The 25,368-nt window shown below is 44.2% G+C and overlaps 1 protein-coding gene across 3 annotated transcripts in view; it reads left to right on the top strand.

The window, feature by feature from the left end:
• The window catches only part of KLHL29 (kelch like family member 29), a 1,368,521-nt gene that overhangs the window by 89,473 nt on the left and 1,253,680 nt on the right, over window positions 1-25,368 (top strand). The window lies entirely within an intron of this gene.

The raw sequence follows: 25,368 nt of genomic DNA, 5'->3' as shown, positions 1-25,368 counted from the left end.
CGCATGCGCGGGGTGACAGGGGCGGCCGCAGGGCATGCTGGGAGGGATCCGATTGGATCCCTCACACAGCGCCGCGGAGAGAAGTCCATAGGCTTCTATGGACGTACGCCAGCTAAAGCTGGTGTACCCCGCCGCGGCGCTGTCCTGCCGGCCGGGGGTTAGTACATCAGGAAAATGCGGTAAACAGGGAGTTTACCGCATTTTCTGCTTAGTACATCCCGCCCCCTGGGTGCTATGACCCTCATCCACTCACTGGTCATCTCCAGATTGGACTACTGTAATCTCCACCTATCTGGCCTCCCTGACAAAAGCCTCTCTCACCTCCAATCTATCCTCAATGCTGCAGCCTGAATCATCTTCCTCACCAAACGTACTACATCCACCTTCCCTCTCTTACAAGCCCGTCACTGGCTCCCCTTCCAAATCCAAGTCAAGCTTCTCACACTCACAAAGCCCTCACACAATCTTCACCCATTTACATATCTGACTTTAGCTCCCTTTACACTCCCACCCGCCCTCTTCACTCCACAAATGAATGCAAACTAACTGACTACTTCCTCCCATTCTTGCCTCCAAGAGTTTGCCCGTGGTGCTCCCTACCTCTGGAATCCTCTACCTCTCCCCATCAGACTGCCCACCTCTCTACAGAACTTTAAAAGGGCTCTCAAGACCAACTTCTTCATCAAACCCAACCATCTCTCATCCTAACCCTCTGCTACTTACTCACTTCTACCCCATCTGTGTCTCCCCTGTCTGTCTGCCCTTCCCCTTCAGAATGTAAGCTCTCACGAGCAGGGCCCTCTCCCCTCATGTGCTTTTCTCTCTTTAAGACTATTTTCTACTCCAATGGCACCTGACCTTCGGTTTCTGATTATTATTTCAGTGTCCTGTCCCCTGATGTAGCAATGTTAATAGACCATGTATTTGTCATACATTGTATTGTACTGTGGTGGTCATTCCGAGTTGATTGCTAGCTGCCGTTGTTCCCAGTGCAGCGATCAAGCAAAAAAACGGCATTTCTGCGCATGCGTACGGGCCGCAGTACGCAGGCATGAAGTACTTTCACACAAAACTATGCAGTTTTACACAAGGTCTTGCGGCGCTTTTCTGTCGCACGAGTGATCGGGGAGTGATTGACAGGAAAGGGGCGTTTCTGGGAGGTAACTGACCGTTTTCCGGGAGTGTGCTAAAAAACGCAGGTGTGCCTGGGGAAACGGGGGAGTGGCTGCCCGAACGCAGGGCGTGTTTGTGATGTCAAAACAGGAACTAAACTGACTGCAGTGATCGCAAGATAGGAGTAGGTCCGGAGCTACTCAGAAATGGCATTAAAATATTTTGGAGCAGTTCTGCTAACCTTTCGTTCACACTTCTGCTAAGCTAAGATACATTCCCAGAGTGCGGCGGCTTAGCATGTGCACTGCTGCTAAAAGCAGCTAGCGAGCGATCAACTCGGAATGAAGGCCTGTGAGTCATTGTTTTCTTGTATTGCTCATCTGTTTATGTACTTTGTTAGGCGCTGCGGAACCCTTGTGGCGCCATATCAATAAACGATAATAATACTTTTTTGTCAACGGCATATGCGTCTAAGAGTTCCAGAGTTTGTGCACACAGCGTTGCAGTTCCGATTGAGATGCACAGTCTGAGAAATGTCAGGAATTTGGGAACAGCTGGCAGGTGTGGTCACGTACTGTACAAACATACGCTCATCAGTTAAGTAGCCAGGAAAAGAAATAATGCACCTTCTGATCCGCCCCTAAACTGTAAGACCCCGACAAAGTGTACGGTTTAAGAGGAAGGGTAAAAGGTGACAATCAGCTCTGGCAAAGTCTTCTTAGCTCGTTCAATAGGTGGCAGCGTCTCCAGGCTTCAAAGGATTAGAATGGATTTATGCGCTCAGTACATTGTTGTAAGGAATTTTATACTCTCGCCGCGTATTGTTTCCTCTCCCTGACTTTCTGCTACTGCCTGCATCTCACTGAAGCCTGTCATCTGCAATCTCGCAGGATTATCAGCGTTTCAGCGTGTGAAGAAGGCTTCACCTGATGTTTTAAAAGCAGCCACAAACTGTTAAGATATTAGAAAGGAATAAACTTGGGAACGGGGAAAATATAAAGCTGCGTTAATGGCAGTGAGCTGGGGAGCTGTGCTTTATACATAAGAGCTGGGAAAGAGCAGGAAAGAAGCAGAAGCCAGTGTGCTTTGCACAAGGACCGTGAATTATTTAATTCCCTCATAGTCGTGGAGCAGCGTGCAGTAGGAACGACACCATAGTCACCTAGTGGCTCCTAGATGAGCAGGGAATTATAAAGGAAATATGATGCATTTTCTGGACATAACAATGGATAAAATTAAAGGTCACTTTATTGAGTATTATTTTAGTAAACAATGTGTATGTTACATTTTTTGATTAGTGAGATAACAGGGCAACCCTTTGAAGATATGTCGGAAGAGGTATAAAAACATTACACAGCTTAACCATGCCCCCCCTACTGTACAATGCTGGTATTGTCGGCATTCTGTAATGGGGAGCGTGGCCAGAATGACGCAATCGTACCCCCCTATGCTGTGCAACGTACGGTGTAATGGTTAGCATTACTGCCTCACACAACTAAGGTCATGGGTTCGATTCCCACAAATGACCCTGTGTGGAGTTTGTATATTCTCCCCGTAAACTCCAACAGATACAAAAATATACTGGTAAATTAATCGGCTCCTGACAAAATTTAACCCTAGTGTGTGTGTGAGTGTACATGGGCAGACTAGATGGCCAAGTGGTTCTTATCTGCCGTCCAAATCTAATCTTATATAATATGATCACATCTAGTAGTTGTGTCGTAGTAGGTAGATGCAGTGTCCTATATCTGTATAAAGTGTATGATAATGTCCAGTTGTAAGGTCAGGGATTGGATTGAGGCTTTGGAAGGCCCGGGACACTTTAGACAGAGGCAACCAGATTAATTATAGGCAGCTGGTTTTCAGATCTGCATAGATGCATAGGTGTGTCGGCAGTAGTTTATAGATACGTATTAATGTTAGCCTAAGCAGTGGGCGCTCCTACTTTTTTAAGGGAGGGGACTGCCTAGTCTGCAGTCCAGGTCGGGCCGGACAGAGGAATAAAAAATGTGCAAGTGCACAAAACCCATCTTCTAGGCACTGCATTGGCTGCAGCCCCTAAAAGCTAGGTATTGCTGGCATAATAGAACTAGACATGTGTTCCCATTAGTAGTGCTTTCTGATTATAGGAGAGATGTACTAAGCCTTGAAAAGTTATAAATTGGCGAGAAACAAATGACCAGCCAATCAGCCGTGTTGCAGGCCAAGTTTGAAAAATCACAGGAGCTGATTGGTTGACAGTTTAATAATGGCAGTTGTGATTGGCAGTCCCAAGAAAAGAAACACCTTTACCTGGCAGCCTGGCGTGTGCCTATCAGATAGTGTAAGTGCTTCCATTGGGAAACCACTGCGAGTGCACAAACCGGGGGCTCACTGGAGGTGATGGTGGATGTTACTGAAGATGCTGCCTTGGTAAAATCTGCCAAGTATAAGTTATTGTTTATTATAAAGGCACCATTGTAAGAACTAAAGAGCGATACTTCCAATTGTATTACAGTAATCTGGTACCTGTGTAGCCAGTCCTAGCACCATGTCAAGTAAGGCCAATATAATTAAAAAAAGCACCATAGTCTGCTTGTGAGGAAGCTAAGGGGTAATATCTTAGCGAAACGCGTCACGCCTAAGTTAACTGAGATGTTTGATCATAATTACGCCAATATTCATCCTGTCCAGTACATTAATTTTTACACTTTTGGCCAGCTAAGGAACACCAACAGCCATTTCCACTGTGAGGATCCCTTGCTAAAAAGACTGATTAGACTGGCATTTCCATTGACTGGCAATATAACTACAACTACACACTGGTGTTTCCGTATTGGTTATTATACCTTCACCATATTTAATCCCATGTTTCATCTCTAACTCATCTCTAAAGCTGGGCTTTTCAGCAAGATAGACGCATCTCTAAAGATGTGCCTTTCAGCAAGATAGACTCTCATCTCTAAAGCTGTGCCTTTCAGCAAGGTAGACTCTCATCTCTAAAGCTGTGCCTTTCAGCAAGATAGAAACTCATCTCTAAAGCTGGGCCTTTCAGCTATATAGACTCTCATCTCTAAAGCTGTGCCTTTCAGCAAGCTAGACGCTCATCTCTAAAGCTGTGCCTTTCAGAAAGATAGACTCTCATCTCTAAAGCTGTGCCTTTCAGCAAGATATACGCTCATCTCTAAAGATGTGCCTTTTAGCAAGATAGACTCCCATCTCTAAAGCTGTGCCTTTTAGCAAGATAGACTCTCATCTCTGAAGCTGTGCTTTTCAGCAAGATAAAATCTCATCTCTAAAGCTGGGCCTTTTAGCAAGATAGACTCATTTCTGAAGCTGTGTCTTTCAGCAAGATAGAAACTCATCTCTAAAGCTGTGCTTTTCAGCAAGATAGAAACTCATCTCTAAAGCTGTGCCTTTAAGCAATATAGAAACTAATCTCTAAAGCTGTGCCTTTCATCAAGATAGACACTATCATTGATCATCCTGGGAATTTATATTTGGTAAACCTTTCTATCATCCAGTTACTATTACCTCTATGCTTATGAATGAAGTTTCAGGTTGAGTATCCCATATCCAAATATTCCGAAATACAGAATATTCCAAAATACAGACTTTTTTGAGTGAGAGTGAGATAGTGAAACCTTTGCTTTCTGATGGCTCAATGTACACAAACTTTGTTTAATACACAAAGTTATTAAAAATATTGTATTAAATGACCTTCAGGCTGTGTGTATAAGGTGTATATGAAACATAAATGAATTGTGTGAATGTAGACACACTTTGTTTAATGCACAAAGTTATAAAAAATATTGGCTAAAATGACTTTCAGGCTGTGTGTATAAGGTGTATATGAAACTTAAATACATTCTGTGCTTAGACTTGGGTCCCATCACCATGATATCTCATTATGGTATGCAATTATTCCAAAATACGGAAAAATCCGATGTCCTAAATACTTCTGGTCCCAAGCATTTTGGATAAGGGATACTCAACCTGTATATGTTTTTAAACTTATGAAATATATTTCCTCATGTTTTTAATACTGTACTTATGATTAAAAAATTACTTTGATTTTACTATGAAGCTGCACTATTTAGTATTTTTATACTTTGGTACTTTTTTACTTGTTTTTTATTGCTTGTAATAATCCTGGGCTTGGAGGTTGACACCCTCCCTCTACAGCTGCTTTTTCTGTATTGCCAGTGTCTTGTGTCGATCATGTTAATTTTCTTTACTGCCTTTGAGTATGTGTATGTATGCGTATTTGTTTGTATGTAGCCATATGTGTATGTGTTAATGTGTGTGTGTGTGTGTGTGTGTGTGTGTATATGTGTGTGTCTGTGTGTGTGTATATATATGTATAATTAATACTAAATAATATCTGCCCAGATGATATTACTAAACTCCACACCCCACACAGTAATACTACACCCCCACCGCACCAGCCTGTTAGCAATAATATAACCCCATCATATTAACAGACCCTCCAACATGACCCGCCCCACTAGGTACAAAATGCTCTGTTTCTGGACTTCCCTCTTAATTTATGATTTTCATCACCTGTGTTGAACTAGTTAAATGATAAGAAAGCTGTTTCTTCACAGGTAATGGCAATAATAAATTAAGAGGGAAGTCCAGAAACAGAGCATTTTGTACCTAGTGGGGCGGGTCATGTTGGATGGTATGTATTAATACACAGAGAGATGCACAGACATAGGGTAGAGGTGAGAGATAGGTGGGATTCATGGAGGAGAAGGGGCGGAGTCTAGGCTGGGAGGGGAGGGAGTAGAGACATCTTCCCTGCAGCTCATTAGTTATAGTGTGTGAATGACAGCTTAGCATTTCCTGCTCCGATGATGGCAGCAATGCAGCTGAGTGACCCAAGGTGTTGGAAAGTTTTCTTTGCATCCAAGGTGGGGGGCTCCTTATAAAAGGTGGCCAGGGTACTTGCCCCATGTGCCACCACCTTAATCCGGCTCTGGGTCTGGTCATGATGGGGGTGTAATGTCCTATGTCTATATAAAGCGTAATGGAATTGTATTACGATCATGTTCAGTCGCCAGGTGATGTTGGGGGTGTAATGTCCTGTCTGTATAGTGTGTAATAGAATTGTATTATGATCATGCCCAGTGGTCAGGTCATGTTGGGGGTGTAGTGTCCTGTGTCTGTATAGGGTGTAGTAGATATATTATGGCCAGTGGTCAGGTCATGTTGGGGGTGTAGTGTCCTGTGTCTGTATAGGGTGTAGTAGATATATTATGGCCAGTGGTCAGGTCATGTTGGGGGTGTAGTGTCCTGTGTCTGTATAGGGTGTAGTAGATATATTATGGCCAGTGGTCAGGTCATGTTGGGGGTGTAGTGTCCTGTGTCTGTATAGGGTGTAGTAGATATATTATGGCCAGTGGTCAGGTCATGTTGGGGGTGTAGTGTCCTGTGTCTGTATAGGGTGTAGTAGATATATTATGGCCAGTGGTCAGGTCATGTTGGGGGTGTAGTGTCCTGTGCCTGTGTAGGGTGTAGTAGATGTATTATGGCCAGTGGTAAGGTCATGTTGGGGGTGTAGTGTCCTGTGTCTGTATAGGGTGTAGTAGATGTATTATGGCCAGTGGTAAGGTCATGTTGGGGGTGTAGTGTCCTGTGTCTGTATAGGGTGTAGTAGATGTATTATGGCCAGTGGTCAGGTCATGTTGGGGGTGTAGTGTCCTGTGTCTGTATAGGGTGTAGTAGATGTATTATGGCCAGTGGTCAGGTCATGTTGGGGGTGTAGTGTCCTGTGTCTGTATAGGGTGTAGTAGATGTATTATGGCCAGTGGTCAGGTCATGTTGGGGGTGTAGTGTCCTGTGTTTGTATAGGGTGTAGTAGATGTATTATGGCCAGTGGTCAGGTCATGTTGGGGGTGTAGTGTTCTCTGTCTGTATAGGGTGTAGTAGAATTGTATTATGGCCAGTGGTCAGGTGGTGTTAGGGGTGTAGTTTTCTCTGTCTGTATAGGGTGTAGTAGATGTATTATGTCCAGTGGTCAGGTCATGTTGGGGGTGTAGTGTCCTGTGTCTGTATAGGGTGTAGTAGATATATTATGGCCAGTGGTCAGGTCATGTTGGGGGTGTAGTGTCCTGTGTCTGTATAGGGTGTAGTAGATATATTATGGCCAGTGGTCAGGTCATGTTGGGGGTGTAGTGTCCTGTGTCTGTATAGGGTGTAGTAGATATATTATGGCCAGTGGTCAGGTCATGTTGGGGGTGTAGTGTCCTGTGTCTGTATAGGGTGTAGTAGATATATTATGGCCAGTGGTCAGGTCATGTTGGGGGTGTAGTGTCCTGTGTCTGTATAAGGTGTAGTAGATATATTATGGCCAGTGGTCAGGTCATGTTGGGGGTGTAGTGTCCTGTGCCTGTGTAGGGTGTAGTAGATGTATTATGGCCAGTGGTAAGGTCATGTTGGGGGTGTAGTGTCCTGTGTCTGTATAGGGTGTAGTAGATGTATTATGGCCAGTGGTAAGGTCATGTTGGGGGTGTAGTGTCCTGTGTCTGTATAGGGTGTAGTAGATGTATTATGGCCAGTGGTCAGGTCATGTTGGGGGTGTAGTGTCCTGTGTCTGTATAGGGTGTAGTAGATGTATTATGGCCAGTGGTCAGGTCATGTTGGGGGTGTAGTGTCCTGCGTCTGTATAGGGTGTAGTAGATGTATTATGGCCAGTGGTCAGGTCATGTTGGGGGTGTAGTGTCCTGTGTCTGTATAGGGTGTAGTAGATGTATTATGGCCAGTGGTCAGGTCATGTTGGGGGTGTAGTTTTCTCTGTCTGTATAGGGTGTAGTAGAATTGTATTATGGCCAGTGGTCAGGTCATGTTGGGGGTGTAGTGTCCTGTGCCTGTGTAGGGTGTAGTAGATGTATTATGGCCAGTGGTAAGGTCATGTTGGGGGTGTAGTGTCCTGTGTCTGTATAGGGTGTAGTAGATGTATTATGGCCAGTGGTAAGGTCATGTTGGGGGTGTAGTGTCCTGTGTCTGTATAGGGTGTAGTAGATGTATTATGGCCAGTGGTCAGGTCATGTTGGGGGTGTAGTGTCCTGTGTCTGTATAGGGTGTAGTAGATGTATTATGGCCAGTGGTCAGGTCATGTTGGGGGTGTAGTGTCCTGCGTCTGTATAGGGTGTAGTAGATGTATTATGGCCAGTGGTCAGGTCATGTTGGGGGTGTAGTGTCCTGTGTCTGTATAGGGTGTAGTAGATGTATTATGGCCAGTGGTCAGGTCATGTTGGGGGTGTAGTTTTCTCTGTCTGTATAGGGTGTAGTAGAATTGTATTATGGCCAGTGGTCAGGTGGTGTTAGGGGTGTAGTTTTCTCTGTCTGTATAGGGTGTAGTAGATGTATTATGTCCAGTGGTCAGGTCATGTTGGGGGTGTAGTGTCCTGTGTCTGTATAGGGTGTAGTAGATGTATTATGGCCAGTGGTAAGGTCATGTTGGGGGTGTAGTGTCCTGTGTCTGTATAGGGTGTAGTAGATGTATTATGGCCAGTGGTCAGGTCATGTTGGGGGTGTAGTGTCCTGTATCTGTATAGGGTGTAGTAGATGTATTATGGCCAGTGGTCAGGTCATGTTGGGGGTGTAGTGTCCTGTGTCTGTATAGGGTGTAGTAGATGTATTATGGCCAGTGGTCAGGTCATGTTGGGGGTGTAGTGTCCTGTGTTTGTATAGGGTGTAGTAGATGTATTATGGCCAGTGGTCAGGTCATGTTGGGGGTGTAGTGTTCTCTGTCTGTATAGGGTGTAGTAGAATTGTATTATGGCCAGTGGTCAGGTGGTGTTAGGGGTGTAGTTTTCTCTGTCTGTATAGGGTGTAGTAGATGTATTATGTCCAGTGGTCAGGTCATGTTGGGGGTGTAGTGTCCTGTGTCTGTATAGGGTGTAGTAGATGTATTATGGCCAGTGGTCAGGTCGTGTTGGGAGTGTTGTGACCTATGTCTGTATAGAGTGTAATAGATGTATTATGGTCATGTCGAGCGGTCCGGTCATGTTGGGTGTGTAGTGTCCTATGTCTCTATAGAGTGTAATAGAAATATATTATGGTCATGTCCAGTGGTCAGGTTTGGTGTGTAGTGTCCTGTGTCTGTATACAATATAATAGAATTGTATTATAATCATACCCAGTGGTCACGTCATGTTGTGGTGTAGTGTCCTATATCTGTATTAAGCGCAGTATAATTGTATGATCCTGCCCAGTGGGTAAGGTTGTGGAGTGTAGTGATGTATGTTATATTATAGGATTTTTTGTGATACAGATACCTCCAGAGGAATTGGCTCTCAATTTAGAAATACATAAATGTATAACCCAAAGTAGTATTATCATGTAGCGTAGGAACAGCAGAGCAAGAACACCATGTCGTGGCTGGTGGCTTACCATGTGTTTGCAAATGTACAGTATGTAACTGAGATCTCTGCATTATTTTTATCATGCAGGATGTACTGTATGTCTCATTTGCTGGTCCCTTATGGTGTGCTGGGGGAATTTGTTTATTTCTAGCCAAGATTAACCTCTCCATTACATGCACCTGTGATGGGACAATAAATTGATTTGAGAAACGTGCTTTCTGTGTGTCCAGATGTGCATTTTAATCTAAGGACCATATTTATCAAGAAGCAATATGGTTAGCAAAACTGTTTTTGTTTTTTTAAAATTACAGATATCTAGGGATTTGCCCCATACATCAAAAGGGGGCCTCCAGCAATAGAATAGGGGAAGATATTTGACAGGAATCTCGATGATACAATCCTCAGGATGATGCTGAAAGAATAAATTCAACTGAATAAATATTTAGCATATTTCTTTTTTTTTTTTAAATATAAAAAAATTTTTTTAAGTGGAACTGAGAGATCAAAGCTGGGTTTTCACTTCTACTGTATGTGGCTAGCGGTCACGTATGCACTTATTGCACTGGGCTAGTAACAGCAAAGCTGCGCAGTATCACTCAGCTGCCTAAGCGAAGTTTTACTTTTAAATTGTGTCAATAACAGATTTCTTTTATTGTTACACGTTAAGCCCCCTGTGTCAGCCAGAGTACATGGGTCTGTACAGAGAGTGACAGGGATGCGCTGTGATCACGTCTGTAACATCCAGGTTCCTCCACAGTATATTTATTTTCTCTAACGTCCTAGTGGATGCTGGGGACTCCGTAAGGACCATGGGGATAGACGGGCTCCGCAGGAGACATGGGCACTTTAAGAAAGAATTTAGGTTCTGGTGTGCACTGGCTCCTCCCTCTATGCCCCTCCTCCAGACCTCAGTTTGATACTGTGCCCCGACGAGCTGGGTGCTTTTCAGTGAGCTCTCCTAAGTTTGCTGAGAGAAAGTATTTTGTTAGGTTTTTTATTTTCAGGGAGCTCTGCTGGCAACAGACTCCCTGCATCGTGGGACTGAGGGGAGAGAAGCAGCCCTACTCTCTGAAGCTAGGTCCTGCTTCTTAGGCTACTGGACACCATTAGCTCCAGAGGGATCGGTACGCAGGATCTCACCCTTGCCGTCCGGTCCCGGAGCCGCGCCGCCGTCCCCCTCGCAGAGCCGGAAGACAGAAGCCGGGTGAGTATGAGAAGCAAAGAAGACTTCACAGGCGGCAGAAGACTCCGTGTTCTTCACTGAGGTAACGCACAGCACTGTAGCTGTGCGCCATTGCTCCACACACCTACACATACACCGGTCACTGTAAGGGTGCAGGGCGCGGGGGGGGGGGGGCGCCCTGGGCAGCATTTGGGACCTCTTTTGGCAAAGTTAAGCATATATACTGCTGGGCACTGTATATATGTATGAGCCCCCGCCAAAATATTGCATATTTAAGCGGGACAGAAGCCCGCCGCCGAGGGGGCGGGGCTTCTTCCTCAGCACTCACCAGCGCCATTTTTTCTCCACAGCTCCGCTGAGAGGAAGCTCCCCAGGCTCTCCCCTGCAGATACACAGTAGAAGAGGGTAAAAAGAGAGGGGGGGCACATAATTAGGCGCAAAAAGCAATGTAAACAGCAGCTACTGGGTTAACATTAAGTTACTGTGTTATTCCTGGGTTTATAGCGCTGGGGTGTGTGCTGGCATACTCTCTCTCTGTCTCTCCAAAGGGCCTTGTGGGGGAACTGTCTTCAGAGAGGGCATTCCCTGTGTGTGTGGTCTGTCGGTACGCTTGTGTCGACATGTCTGATGAGGAAGGCTATGTGGAAGCAGAGCGGGAGCAAATAAATGTGGTGTCTCCGCCGACGGCGCCGACACCTGATTGGATGGATATGTGGAAGGTTTTAAATGATAATGTTAATTCCTTGCATAAAAAGTTAGAAAAAGCTGAAGCCTCGGGTCAGTCAGGGTCCCAACCCGTGCCTGATCCTATGTCGCAGAGGCCGTCAGGGTCTCAGAAGCGCCCACTATCCCAAACTGTTGACACAGATACCGACATGGATTCTGACTCCAGTGTCGATTACGATGATGCAAAGTTACAGCCAAAATTGGCTAAATCCATCCATTATATGATTATAGCAATTTAGGATGTGTTGCACATCACAGAGGAAACCCCAGTCCCTGACAAGAGGGTGCATATGTATGGGGAAAAGAAGCCGGAGGTAACCTTTCCCCGGTCACACGAGCTAAATGAGTTATGTGAAAAGGCTTGGGAATCTCCAGATAAAAAACTGCAGATTTCCAAAAGGATTCTTATGGCGTATCCTTTCCCGCCAACGGACAGGTTACGCTGGGAATCCTCCCCTAGGGTGGACAAAGCTTTAACACGCTTATCCAAGAAGGTAGCCCTGCCGTCACAGGATACGGCTACCCTCAAAGATGCTGCGGATCGCAAACAGGAGGTTACCCTGAAGTCCATTTATACACATTCAGGTACCTTACTGAGGCTGGCAATCGCGTCGGCCTGGGTGTGTAATGCTGTAGCAGCATGGACGGATACCTTATCTGAGGAAATTGATACCTTAGACAAGGATACTGTATTGTTGACCCTGGGGCATATTAAAGACGCTGTCCTATATATGAAAGATGCTCAAAGAGACATTAGTCTACTGGGTTCTAGAATAAATGCTATGTCGATTTCTGCCAGAAGGGTCCTGTGGACTCGGCAATGGACAGGTGATGCCGACTCAAAAAGGCATATGGAGGTTTTACCTTACAAGGGTGAGGAATTGTTTGGGGAGGGTCTCTCGGACCTGGTCTCCACAGCTACAGCTGGAAAGTCAAATTTTTTGCCTTTTATTCCCTCACAGCCTAAGAGAGCACCGTATTATCAAATGCAGTCCTTTCGATCACAAAGAAACAAGAAAGTCCGAGGTGAGTCCTTTCTTGCCAGAGGCAGGGGCAGAGGTAAGAAGCTGCACAACACAGCTAGTTCCCAGGAACAGAAGTCCTCCCCGGCCTCTACAAAATCCACCGCATGCCGCTGGGGCTCCACAGGCGGAGCTAGGCCCGGTGGGGGCACGTCTTCGGAATTTCAGCCACAAGTGGGTTCACTCCCAGGTGGATCCCTGGGCGATAGAAATTGTGTCTCAGGGATACAAGCTGGAATTCGAAGAGATGCCCCCTCACCGATACCTCAAATCGGCCCTACCAGCTTCCCCCCACGAGAGGGAAATAGTGTTAACTGCAATTCACAAATTGTATCTTCAACAGGTGGTGGTCAAGGTTCCCCTCCTTCAACAGGGAAGGGGTTATTATTCGACCATGTTTGTAGTCCCGAAACCGGACGGTTCGGTCAGACCCATATTGAATTTAAAATCCCTGAACATATACCTGAAAAGGTTCAAGTTCAAGATGGAATCGCTGAGAGCGGTCATCGCAAGCCTGGAAGGGGGGGATTTTATGGTGTCTCTGGACATAAAGGATGCATACCTTCATATCCCCATTTATCCACCTCATCAGGCGTACCTCAGATTTGTGGTACAGGATTGTCATTACCAATTTCAGACGTTGCCGTTTGGTCTCTCCACGGCACCGAGAATATTTACCAAGGTAATGGCGGAAATGATGGTACTCCTGCGGAAGCAAGGAGTCACCATTATCCCGTACTTGGACGATCTCCTCATAAAAGCGAGATCAAGAGAGCAGTTGCTGAACAGCGTCGCACTTTCTCTGGAAGTGTTACGGCAACACGGCTGGATTCTGAATATTCCAAAGTCGCAGTTGGTTGCTACGACTCGTCTGCCTTTCCTGGGCATGATTCTAGACACAGACCAGAAAAGGGTTTATCTCCCGATAGAGAAAGCTCAGGAACTCATGACACTGGTCAGGAACCTATTAAAACCAAAACAGGTGTCAGTACATCACTGCACTCGAGTCCTGGGAAAGATGGTGGCATCATACGAGGCCATTCCCTTCGGCAGGTTCCATGCGAGGACCTTTCAATGGGACTTACTGGACAAGTGGTCCGGATCACATCTTCAGATGCATCAGTTAATCACCCTATCCCCCAGGGCCAGGGTGTCACTCCTGTGGTGGCTGCAGAGCGCTCACCTTCTCGAGGGCCGCATATTCGGCATTCAGGACTGGGTCCTGGTGACCACGGACGCAAGCCTCCGAGGTTGGGGAGCAGTCACACAGGGAAGAAATTTCCAAGGTCTGTGGTCAAGTCAAGAGTCTTGCCTTCACATCAACATCCTGGAACTAAGGGCCATATACAACGCCCTACGTCAAGCGGAGACCCTGCTTCGCGACCAACCAGTTCTGATTCAGTCAGACAACATCACCGCAGTGGCTCATGTAAACCGACAAGGCGGCACAAGGAGCAGGGTGGCGATGGCGGAAGCCACCAGAATTCTTCGCTGGGCGGAGAATCACGTAAGCGCACTGTCAGCAGTGTTCATCCTGGGAGTGGACAACTAGGAAGCAGACTTCCTCAGCAGACACGACCTCTACCCGGGAGAGTGGGGACTTCATCAGGAAGTCTTCGCACAGATTACAAGTCGGTGGGAACTGCCACAGGTGGACATGATGGCATCCCGCCTCAACAAAAAGCTACAGAGGTATTGCGCCAGGTCAAGAGACCCTCAGGTGATAGCTGTGTACGCCCTGGTCACACCGTGGGTGTTCCAGTCGGTCTATGTATTTCCTCTTCTTCCTCTCATACCCAAGGTGCTGAGGATAATAAGAAAAAGAGGAGTGAGAACAATCCTCATTGTTCCAGATTGGCCACGAAGGACTTGGTATCCAGATCTGCAAGAAGTGCTCACAGAGGACCCGTGGCCTCTTCATCTACGACAGGACTTGTTGCAACAGGGGCCCTGTCTGTTCCAAGACTTACCGCGGCTGCGTTTGACGGCATGGCGGTTGAACGCCGGATCCTAGCAGAAAAAGGCATTCCGGATGAGGTCATTCCTACGCTGATAAAGGCTAGGAAGGACGTGACAGCTCAACATTATCACCATATATGGCGAAAAATAATTCCAGCTGGGCCGTTTCCTTCACTTCCTACAGTCCGGAGTGAATTTGGGCCTAAAATTGGGTTCCATTAAGGTCCAGATTTCGGCCCTATCCATTTTCTTTCAAAAGGAGTTGGCTTCTCTACCTGAAGTTCAGACGTTTGTAAAGGGAGTGCTGCATATTCAGCCTCCTTTTGTGCCTCCAGTGGCACCTTGGGATCTTAACGTGGTGTTAAGTTTCCTGAAATCCCACTGGTTTGAACCACTTAAAACGGTGGAGTTGAAATATCTCACGTGGAAGGTGGTCATGCTATTAGCCTTGGCTTCGGCTAGGCGTGTGTCAGAGTTGGCGGCTTTGTCACATAAAAGCCCCTATCTGGTTTTCCATGTGGATAGAGCAGAATTGCGGACCCGTCCACAATTTCTGCCGAAAGTGGTTTAATCTTTTCATATAAACCAACCTATTGTGGTGCCTGTGGCTACTACTGACTTGGAGGATTCCGAGTTGCTGGATGTGGTCAGGGCTTTGAAGGTTTATGTAGCCAGAACGGCTAGGGTCAGGAAAACAGAGTCGTTGTTTATCCTGTATGCATCCAACAAGCTTGGTGCTCCTGCTTCAAAGCAAACTATTGCTCGCTGGATCTGTAACACGATTCAGCAGGCTCATTCTGCGGCTGGATTGCCGCTGCCAAAATCAGTTAAGGCCCATTCCACTAGGAAGGTGGGCTCTTCTTGGGCGGCTGCCCGAGGGGTCTCGGCATTACAACTTTGCCGAGCGGCTACTTGGTCAGGTTCAAACACTTTTGCAAAGTTCTACAAGTTTGATACCCTGGCTGAGGAGGACCTCTTGTTTGCTCAATCGGTGCTGCAGAGTCATCCGCACTCTCCCGCCCGTTTGGGAGCTTTGGTATAATCCCCATGGTCCTTATGGAGTCCCCAGCATCCACTAGGACGTTAGAGAAAATAAGATTTTACTTACCGGTAAATCTATTTCTCGTAGTCCGTAGTGGATGCTGGGCGCCCGTCCCAAGTGCGGACTTCTTCTGCAATGCTTGTATATAGTTATTGCTTCAATAAGGGTTATGTTATGGTTGCATCAGGGTTTGACCTGATGCTCTGTCGTTTATCATGCTGTTAACTGGTTGTTTTCACATGTTATACGGTGTGATTGGTGTGGCTGGTATGAATCTTGCCCTGGATTACCAAAATCCTTTCCTTGTACTGTCAGCTCTTCTGGGCACAGTTTCTCTAACTGAGGTCTGGAGGAGGGGCATAGAGGGAGGAGCCAGTGCATACCAGAACCTAAATTCTTTCTTAAAGTGCCCATGTCTCCTGCGGAGCCCGTCTATCCCCATGGTCCTTACGGAGTCCCCAGCATCCACTACGGACTACGAGAAATAGATTTACCGGTAAGTAAAATCTTATTATTTAATAATTATAGATGAAAGCTTTTTTTTTTTTTCAATGCCACAATAATCTAACAGTTAACGCCTCTGTGATATGGGGACAAATGGGCAATATAAATAGGTCCTGTTATGTTTTTTTCTTTTACAAAGAGAAGTAGAGATAGACTGAAACAGAATTAATGACAGACCTCCTAGAGTTCTCATTGCTAGCAATCATTGATGCTCTCACTTGCCAAGTAATATAAGAGATACTGACACTAATAAGATACAGAAACACTTTTATTTACCTAAAAAATGAAGCTTTATAGGCTTCAAACTCAAAATGCAGTCTTTTATCTTCTAATATAATAGAGTTTGTTCCAGGGGAGTTACAAACACGGAGTTGGTGATTAAGCTATTATTACCTGCCAGGATACTTTTGTTCCACTGCAGAACAGACATGGAACTATGAAGTTTGAATAAAAATTCTGGAAGTGTCAAACTTTGTGCAGATTTTTGGTTATGTGTTCAAGATATACCCGAGTAAGACATTTCCTGTCCTATAAGTGTTCACGAGATATACACTCTAGATTTACAGTATATGCTAAACATGGACACCGAGTATGTAATCCTGCAGAGATGTTAGATTCACTTTCCTACAGAAAGTTTTGTGATAGTTTCAGGCATGGTGGTTCTAGTTTGCAACCTGTTCTAGAGTTTGGGTTCCTTCCCTAGTGATAGTTTCAGGCATGGTGGTTCTAGTTTGCACCCTGTTCTAGAGTTTGGGTTCCTCCCCTAGTGATAGTTTCAGGCATGGTGGTTCTAGTTTGCACCCTGTTCTAGAGTTTGGGTTCCTCCCCTAGTGATAGATTCAGGCATGGTGGTTCTAGTTTTCACCCTGTTCTAGAGTTTTGGTTCCTCCCCTAGTAGCATTAAAAAGTTGTTGACAACACCCATCAACAGCTCAGTGGAGAGTTTAGTAGATAGCTTAGTGGAAAGGCAAATAGACAGCTTATTGGAGAGTTTAGTAGACAGCTCAGTAGAAAGTTTAGTAAACAGCTGAGTGGTGAGTGAAGTAGATAGCTTAGTGGAGATTTGAGTAAATACTGTAGCGCAGTAGACAGCTGCAACTTTCAATGGAGAGTTTTGAAGAGAGCTCAAAGTAGAGTAAAGTAGACAGCTAAGTGGAGAGTTGAGTAGGCATCTCAGTGGTGAGTGGAGAAGATAGCTCAATGGAGAGTGGAGTAGACATCTCAGTAGAGAGTTGCATAGCTCAGTAGAGAGCTGCAACTTTGCGTGGATAGTTCAATAGAGGACTCAGTGGATATTTCAGTAGAGCGCTCAGTGGAGAATTGAGTACACATCTCAGTGGGTAGCAGGGGTTTGCACTGCTGGTTGTTGGAGAGCTGAGGCATAGGACCAGTTGGAGATGGACTATTAGTACTCACAATAGTTGCTAGGTTTTGTTTTATTTAATACAGTTGATAGGTTTTGTTTTATTTAATTAAGTTGATATTGCTTTACCAGTGCAAACTCATTGTAAGGCCTAAACTCTGACTTTCCTGGTGGTGCCCCATATACTACACCTAAGCATTTAGTCAGTGACCAAAAAAATGCTAACTTAAGGCCAATCTCTTCAAGAAATCTAATGAGTGATCAGATATATAGGGGAGGAGTAGTGTTTGGGTATAACAAAAATTGTCTGTAAAGGTAAACTTTGCCTTTATATCGTAATATACTTGTCATTTACACACACTAAGATCAGCCACCATACATTACAATAGAGTCTATCGATTACAGTAGGAATGGGGGGGGGGGGGGATTTAGCAAACTTACCAAATAGAAAAGGTGTAAATGTTACTAGTCAGATTCTAGCTATCACTTTAATTGTACTAGATAAATGGTAGATTTCGATTGGTTGCCATGGGCAACACCAGCACTATTTCTTTTTAGAAGTTTTGATAAATCCCCCCCTAAATCACAAAGCTCCTCTTGCCTCAGCGACTAGGTCACTAGCTGAATTCTGTGGACTAGTATTCATTTTAATATTTGCTAGATTTTAGTAGTGAAGTGATAGGCTGGACACTGGTCCAGTCTACAAAATGGCCACGTCCCCATGACAGACAGACTTTAACCCTAGACTTCCAGTTTTTGTTCTATGTTGGATACAATTTGCTATTTATGGGCTTTTTGTATTGCTTTTTTTAATTATACTTATTTTTTGGAATTACAGAATGTTTTCAGTCTTTTCATTTTTAAATAACTGTGCCTGTCTCATCTCGTAGGCTCCGAACACATATCCTCCAAAAGAACATTTGCATGTGTAATGTTGGCGTCTGTTGGCGCCTGGATTTTTTTTCCCTTCTTTTAAGGAGTTTGACCTTTTCACGTGTTGCGTAGGAGTCAAAAAAAGCTGTTGCCATTTTATTTCTCTGAGCAGATATTTTTAAAAGCACTTTATTTTAAAGCATTAATCCGCATAAAAAAAGATAAAATAGCCTGACATGACACGAAACAGCTCATCCGTCTGTCCTGAAATCTAATCAGAAGGCAACAAGCCTTTATATGACAAGAGAAGACTCAAGAACAAGCCATATCTTAAGAGGACATTTATTTTACATCTGTCCTACAAATCCAATCTTTTTTTTTAAACAGCTCGATAAACTGAACACTATTGCTAGAGTTGCGTGTTTATTGGTTTTTGTTTGCTTAACTTGTTTTTTATTTTTTTGTTTTTTGGAAGGTTTCCTTCCGATGAACTGGTAAAAAAATATTTCATTTCCACAAATATGTTGATGTTGTTTCATAGCTATAAAATTAACTTCACTGTTATGAGCGTATTCTGAGCGTGAAGAAATTTGAATTCTGTTTAAGTTATAGTGCATCAGGTAAAACTGCAGTAATTGATGGTGCTAAAATAACTTTATTAGGTACAGATCTGTCTTTTGAGTGCAGCAACGGAAATCCCACTGATGCAGACAGGTGGGTTACTCATAATATTGTACGTTACATTTTTTATTTTGCAATAGTAAAATATTCTTACCTAATTTTAATACGTCTGGTGTAAGATATGCAAAGTGGGTGGGGTGGGGCTTACTTATGCAAATTACACCAAGCATTTGATTCCACAAAGGCATCACACCTTTAATCGCTGGGTTTCATAACGAAATTTGTGTAAATTATGAAATGTCCGTCGCCCACTTCGCAGGTCAATGAGTGGCCTTCAGGAAAAATTACCCAATCTCCTAGGAGTTTGGGAAATTTGCTAATAATCAAGGCAGCTATTGGTAAAATCATGCATCTTGTCACTTTGGCAGATATGCAAATTGAAATCCACTATGAATAAATACAACCCTTCTCTAAAGACCTAACCCTGCGATCTTTGCGGAGATCTCTGCAGAAGAACAGGCTATGGAAGTTTGTTTTGCTATAAAACTGGTATTTGTGACCAGTGTTGGTATGGGGCATGAAGGGCCAACCAGAGGACTCCAGTGATAGGGTTCCATGCTAATGGGGTGTGGCAGTTACCACAGGGGGTGTGGCTGGGCCCTACGGAGGCTTGGCCAGCCATTAGACACCATGTAATTGACCCAATAATATAGTATCAATGTACAATATGAGTGCAGAGTTTAGAACCTGACATTGAAGAAAGTAATGGGGCCCAACGGGGATTTTCCATGTGGCCCTATGGTCCAGTCCTGTTTGTGACCGCCAAACTTTATTTGAGGGGATTTCAAAATGCAGACCTCCCCCATCCTTCCACCCTAGTTTCTGCAACTTCATAGTGGTTGTCTCCTTTACTTTGGGGTCTTTTTCGCCTATACTGAAGAGATTTCGAAGGCAATTTAGTCGCTGCGAAGGATGAGTCAATGGTGGTCATTTCGAGTTGTTCGCTAGCTGCATTCGTTCGCTGTGCAGCGATGAGGCAAAAAAAGGCACTTCTGCGCATGGGTATGCGGCGCAATGAACTATGTAGTCTTACACAGGGTCTAGCGATGCTTTTCAGTCGCACTGCTGGCCGCAGAGTGATTGACAGGAAGAGGGCGTTTCTGGGTGTCAACTGACCGTTTTCAAGGAGTTTTCAAAAAAACGCAGGCGTGCCAGGAAAAATGCAGGCATGGCTGGGCGAACGCAGGACGTTTTTGTGACGTCAAAACAGGAACTGAATAGCCTGAAGTGATTGCAAACGCTGAGTAGGATTTGAGCTACTCTAAAACTGCACAAAAAAACGTTGTAGTCGCTCTGCGATCGTTTCGTTCGCACTTCTGCTAAGCTAAAATACACTCCCAGTGGGAGGTGGCATAGCATTTGCACGGCTGCTAAAAACTGCTAGCGAGCGATCAACTTGGAATGACCACCAATGTGCATAGTAGGACACCCAGGGGCAGATTCAGGGGTCAGGTCACCAAAGGCACAAAAGTGATGGCTGCCTTTCAATTTTATTATTTTTGAATTATCTTATACAGCCTAATTATGGTGATTGCAAGTATAAAATTATAAATATAAAACAAGCCATGAGCTATGACATTTCATACTATATGTAAACCAATTGCTGGGTGCGCGGTGGCAGTTATGTTACTGTCACTAAAAAAAAACTGATGCCAGGTAACAGTCAGTCCAACATTCCCAGTAACTACAACATATTTCCACTGTACTGTATCGTTCACAATCTTGAGTGTGGATCGGTCACATATCCCACTGCATCTTCAACCCAGTCAGACGGGCATATTCAAGTGCTGCACCATGACCTATTCAATTAGCGGAGATTATCTTGCGTGTGAATATTCGATGGTGAACAGCTTTATGAGCTGTAAGGAAATGTCATTGAGAAATGGCCATTTGATTCCGCAGTTTACGCTGAGTCAGTGGGTTTCCATGCAGTAATCCCCCATTTTAGGCGCGGGAAAAGGCTGTTTAATTGAATAGCCTTTCCCCGCACCGTGGGGATCTTAGCCAGCAATTAGCCAATTGAGTATGCCCGAGAGAGATGCCTCTGATAACTGGAAAGGCACCTGCCTGGTCCTCCTGCTGATTGGCTAGCTCCCAGGCCCAGACGAACGCTGATTGGTCCTTTATTATATTTCAGACTATAAGAAGATATTTGCAAATAATTTACAGCCCTGTTTAAGTGGTCAGATTATTTTGTACTTCTTTCAGAATTGTTTTACATAATTTCCACTTTTATCTCAGCAATATAGTTTTGACGTGACATTGAAACTTTTAATAGCCCTATTTCTTTTTTAAACTACATTAAGTGAATTTAGGAAGGGATTGCGAGAAAGAAAGCATTCAGAGACGTCAAAAGAACCACTATAGATTTAAACATTGTTTACATCATTAAACATCCTATGCTATTTAGGGGAGGAATGGGTGTTTTGAAGTGGCGCTGTTGCTGTCACTGTCTAGGTGATGTGTTGTAACAAAGTAATTGGCTAGCCTTGTTAATTTCTATCCAGAAAAAAGTCACTCTTTCTTTCCAATTTTGGAATAACAGACCCAAATGCACAAAAAAAGACTCCTAGTGTTCCATAATTCATATATAGTTGCCTAAATACAGTTTGGCCTTCTCTTTAAAAGAGTAATTCTATTCTTACGGCTAAGCACGGAGCCCTGCTTGATCCACAGATACAATATAATTTCATTTTAATGCAAAAGCCAATTAAAATAAACCTGTTCGTTTTCCAGGATGCCCTTTGTGCTCTGTGAATGATGTTTTCTAACCAAAGGTTAAAGAATTCCTTAAAGTCAATTATGCTTGGTGGGTAAGACAGAGTGAGGTATAAAACCTGTTTCTGTGCGTGCGAGTAGTGAGTTGGATGATTTTATGCCTCACAAATGATCTGTACCTGAGTCCGCTCTATCTAGCAACACCCGAAAGTGTGTGATGGCACATATTAAAATTAATAAGTCCCCACAAGACACTTTAGCTATTGTTGAACTCAATGCTGGGATTTGTAGTTACTCTTTGCCTTCTGCTGTACAAATAAATACTGGCACTTTATCTCCGTCCACTTTATCACTCTCCAAGGCTTGGTACATCTGCCCCCCAGTCCATCCCTGGATGTGTATATGTGAATGTAAAGGCAGTTGAATATTATGTTCACATATACACAATGTAAATATTATGACAGCTCGCAGATTACACAAGGGGCCCCAACTGCACAATACCAGTCTGAACTGTTCTGGTTGCAGGACGTGCTCATTATAGACACAGCACAGGGTGTACACCAGGGGTGTCCAACCTTTCACCTTCCCTGGGCCACATTAGAAGATGACAATTTGGTTTGGGCCGCACATAAAATAAAATAACAGTAACGATACCTGGTACGAGGACTGTCTGCCTTGATGGATGCTGGTACGAGGACTGTCTGCCTTGATGGAGGTGAAGCTGCCGTGCTGGCGTCACTTTTGTCAGGGCCGAAACTAGGATTTATACAAAAATAGACATTATATATATATATATATATATATATATATATAAATGTCCAACAATGAACGGCACTCAGAGACAAAGATAGTTGCAAAACTTTGTATTCCAAAAAGGTCAACGTTTCGGGGAGCAAAACCCCGTCGTCAGGACACAGACGACGGGGTTTTGCTCCCCGAAACGTTGACCTTTTTGGAATACAAAGTTTTGCAACTATCTTTGTCTCTGAGTGCCGTTCATTGTTGGACATTTATTTATTATTGGTTCTGGCACCTGAGCCTCATTTTTTCATTTATAGGAGTGCCGGCTGCTGCTGGATTATATATATATATATATATATATATATATATATATATATATATATACACAACCCGGCACTCAGATATCAGTCACTTCTCAAGGCAGAAGTACAACGTTTCGGAGAACTTTATTCACACTCCGTCATCAGATGAATAAAGTTCTCCGAAACGTTGTACTTCTGCCTTGAGAAGTGACTGATATCTGAGTGCCGCCATACCGGGTTGTATATTGTGGGCCTTATTTGGGCTTCTAGGAGGGCACCGGAGCAGACGTATTTCTTAATGGGAGTGCTGCCCCAATTGTGGACGTATATATATATATATATATATATATGCATATACATATATACACATACAGTATAATACATATACATATATATACACATACTGTATATATAATATAAAATATATTATATATATATATATATATAATATATTCAAATATATTATATATATATATATATATACACACACATATATATATATATATATATATATATATATATTAATGTGGGATACTGGTTTAAAAAAAATGTCACGTCAGTGAGCCAGTGAGTGTATATTTATTAAGCTCCCCCCTCAGTGCTCAGTGCTGTGTACTCTGCAGCCAGCAGTGGTCCACAGTGTGGAGGTAGCCGCCCGCAGCACGCACCTACTTTTTTTAGCCAGGATTTGCTAGTTCAGCTAGTTCAGCCGCGGCCGCCGACGCCAGAGACTCCCGCCTCCAGCTCCGTGCTCTCTCTAGCCGGGTGCACGCGTGTGACGTTACATGCATGTGCCCGTGCGACGTCATGACGTCACACGCGCGATGTGCCTGCGCCCGCATCCCGGAAGCACAGAGAGCCGCGTCTAGTGCTGCTGGCTCCCCAAAGGCTCCCCAAACTTGAAACTGTAGAAAACTTTAGAATAGAATTTCTTTAAAAATAAAAAATTGCACTGGGCCGCATTACTAGCCGACCTGGGCCGCATGCGGCCCGCGGGCCGCGGGTTGGACAAGCCTGGTGTACACCATTATAATGTATCATTTTACCAGCAGCTTCTGCTTACCTGTCTGGCTGCCGGGTCCCTATCCTCCCGGTGTTTGATAGCTGACATCACTGGGAGGTGGGGCTTAAGTACCGATGCAGTGGGGGTGGGGCTTAAGTACGGGAGTGGAGCTTAACTATGGCACTACTAGTAAACAACCTGGCTACTTCAGACTGCATCAGCTGCAGCCCGTAGAAGACAGAAAGGGCTGACATAATTAGCAAGGGAGTGGCTTCCCATGGGAAACGCACTCTGCTATTGCAGTCTGGACTGGCGGTCCCAGGGGGGGAAAAAACACATTCCCCTGGGTCCGCCTGTCTGGCATTTATTAACAGGGAGTGCTTCCTATAGGAAGTCACTGCTAGTCAGTCCATATGGGTGGCAGATCTGGGATGCAGTTAATTTGCCGGCTGTTGGATCCCGGCATTCAGCATACTGATGCCGGAATCCCTGCAGCCGATAATGCCGACATCCTGAATCCGGCGTACAGGGACTATTCCCACTCGTGTATTTCCACGACACCCATGGAGTGAGAATAGAACCTTTGGCAAGTGCAGCAAGCTCGCAAGGGGACTCTTTGCGCTCGCCCCACTGCCGGCATACTGGTGTCCTGGATGCCGCTGTTAGGATATTGACGGACGGCATCCCAGCCACCGGTAAATTATACCGAACCCACAGATTTTACTGGTGGGGGATGCAGTCCTTTGCTTCAGGTGACGGGATATTCCGTGGAGAGGATCCCCCTATTTTCTAATGCTAGGTGTTGCAGAAAACTGGACATCCCCTTTAAGCAAATGTAAATATGGATCTGCATGAATATATATTATATATATTTATTGTGTACATTTTATGGGTAGACAAAACTAGAATCTTGTTAAACATTACTGCTTTAAGATCATTAAATTTAATTTTTTCCCCCTTTTTTTGCTTGTATGTAATCCGGTCGATGCTAAACCACTCTATTCTTTTTTTTTACCAGTTTAATGATTACAGTATCCTTCAGCTTCAGAAATATTAATGCAATTTCCATTTATAAGGGGCTATTAAAATGACCACCACTGAGCCTTTTCTTACAATTGCTCCATAACTTTGTATTAATCACCCAAAAAAAATTTTTATTGTGCACATTTCTCACTGATTGTAATAAAAGGTAGCTGCACGGTGGTATTTCGCCTGACATCTACAAAGGATGCTAAGTAATCCCTTAAAGTGGAATCAAATAAAATATTTAAACACCTCTCATTTTTAAAGTTTTATTCTGGTTAATTAAAATTTGGCCTCTAATTACACATATGATAAATACTGTAGGTGTTCTACAAGGGTATGGGACTCAGGGTCGACACCAATTAGGTCAACAGTGGCTAGGTCGACACTAGAAATAGGTCGACACCAGTGACGTGCGGTGGGGTGAGGCAGGTGAGGCAGAGCCTTTCCTGTTATACTTACGTTTATATCCGCGAACAAGGTTGTGACTCCGCACCAGTCCTCAAAATTTCAAAAGATAATTTATTGAACCAGAATTATGATCATATGTATGGTAGGTATACCTTCAAATAATTGTACCTGGTGGTGCACCCATAGTCAGGAAGAAACTAGAGAAAAAACAACTTTGCAGAAGACTCTTGTGTGGGTGCACTCTTGTTTTTGTTATATGACTATTAATTAAAACATAACTTTTATTAACTCATTTAAAATAAATCCTCACTCTCATACTCCACCATGTTTGGTTAATAAGATGTATTTATATC

The sequence above is a fragment of the Pseudophryne corroboree genome, chromosome 4 (assembly GCF_028390025.1).
Source record: "Pseudophryne corroboree isolate aPseCor3 chromosome 4, aPseCor3.hap2, whole genome shotgun sequence".
Taxonomy (NCBI): Eukaryota; Metazoa; Chordata; class Amphibia; order Anura; family Myobatrachidae; genus Pseudophryne; species Pseudophryne corroboree.
The sequence above is the reverse complement of the archived record's forward strand: the minus strand, read 5'-3'. Positions and strand labels throughout refer to the sequence as shown.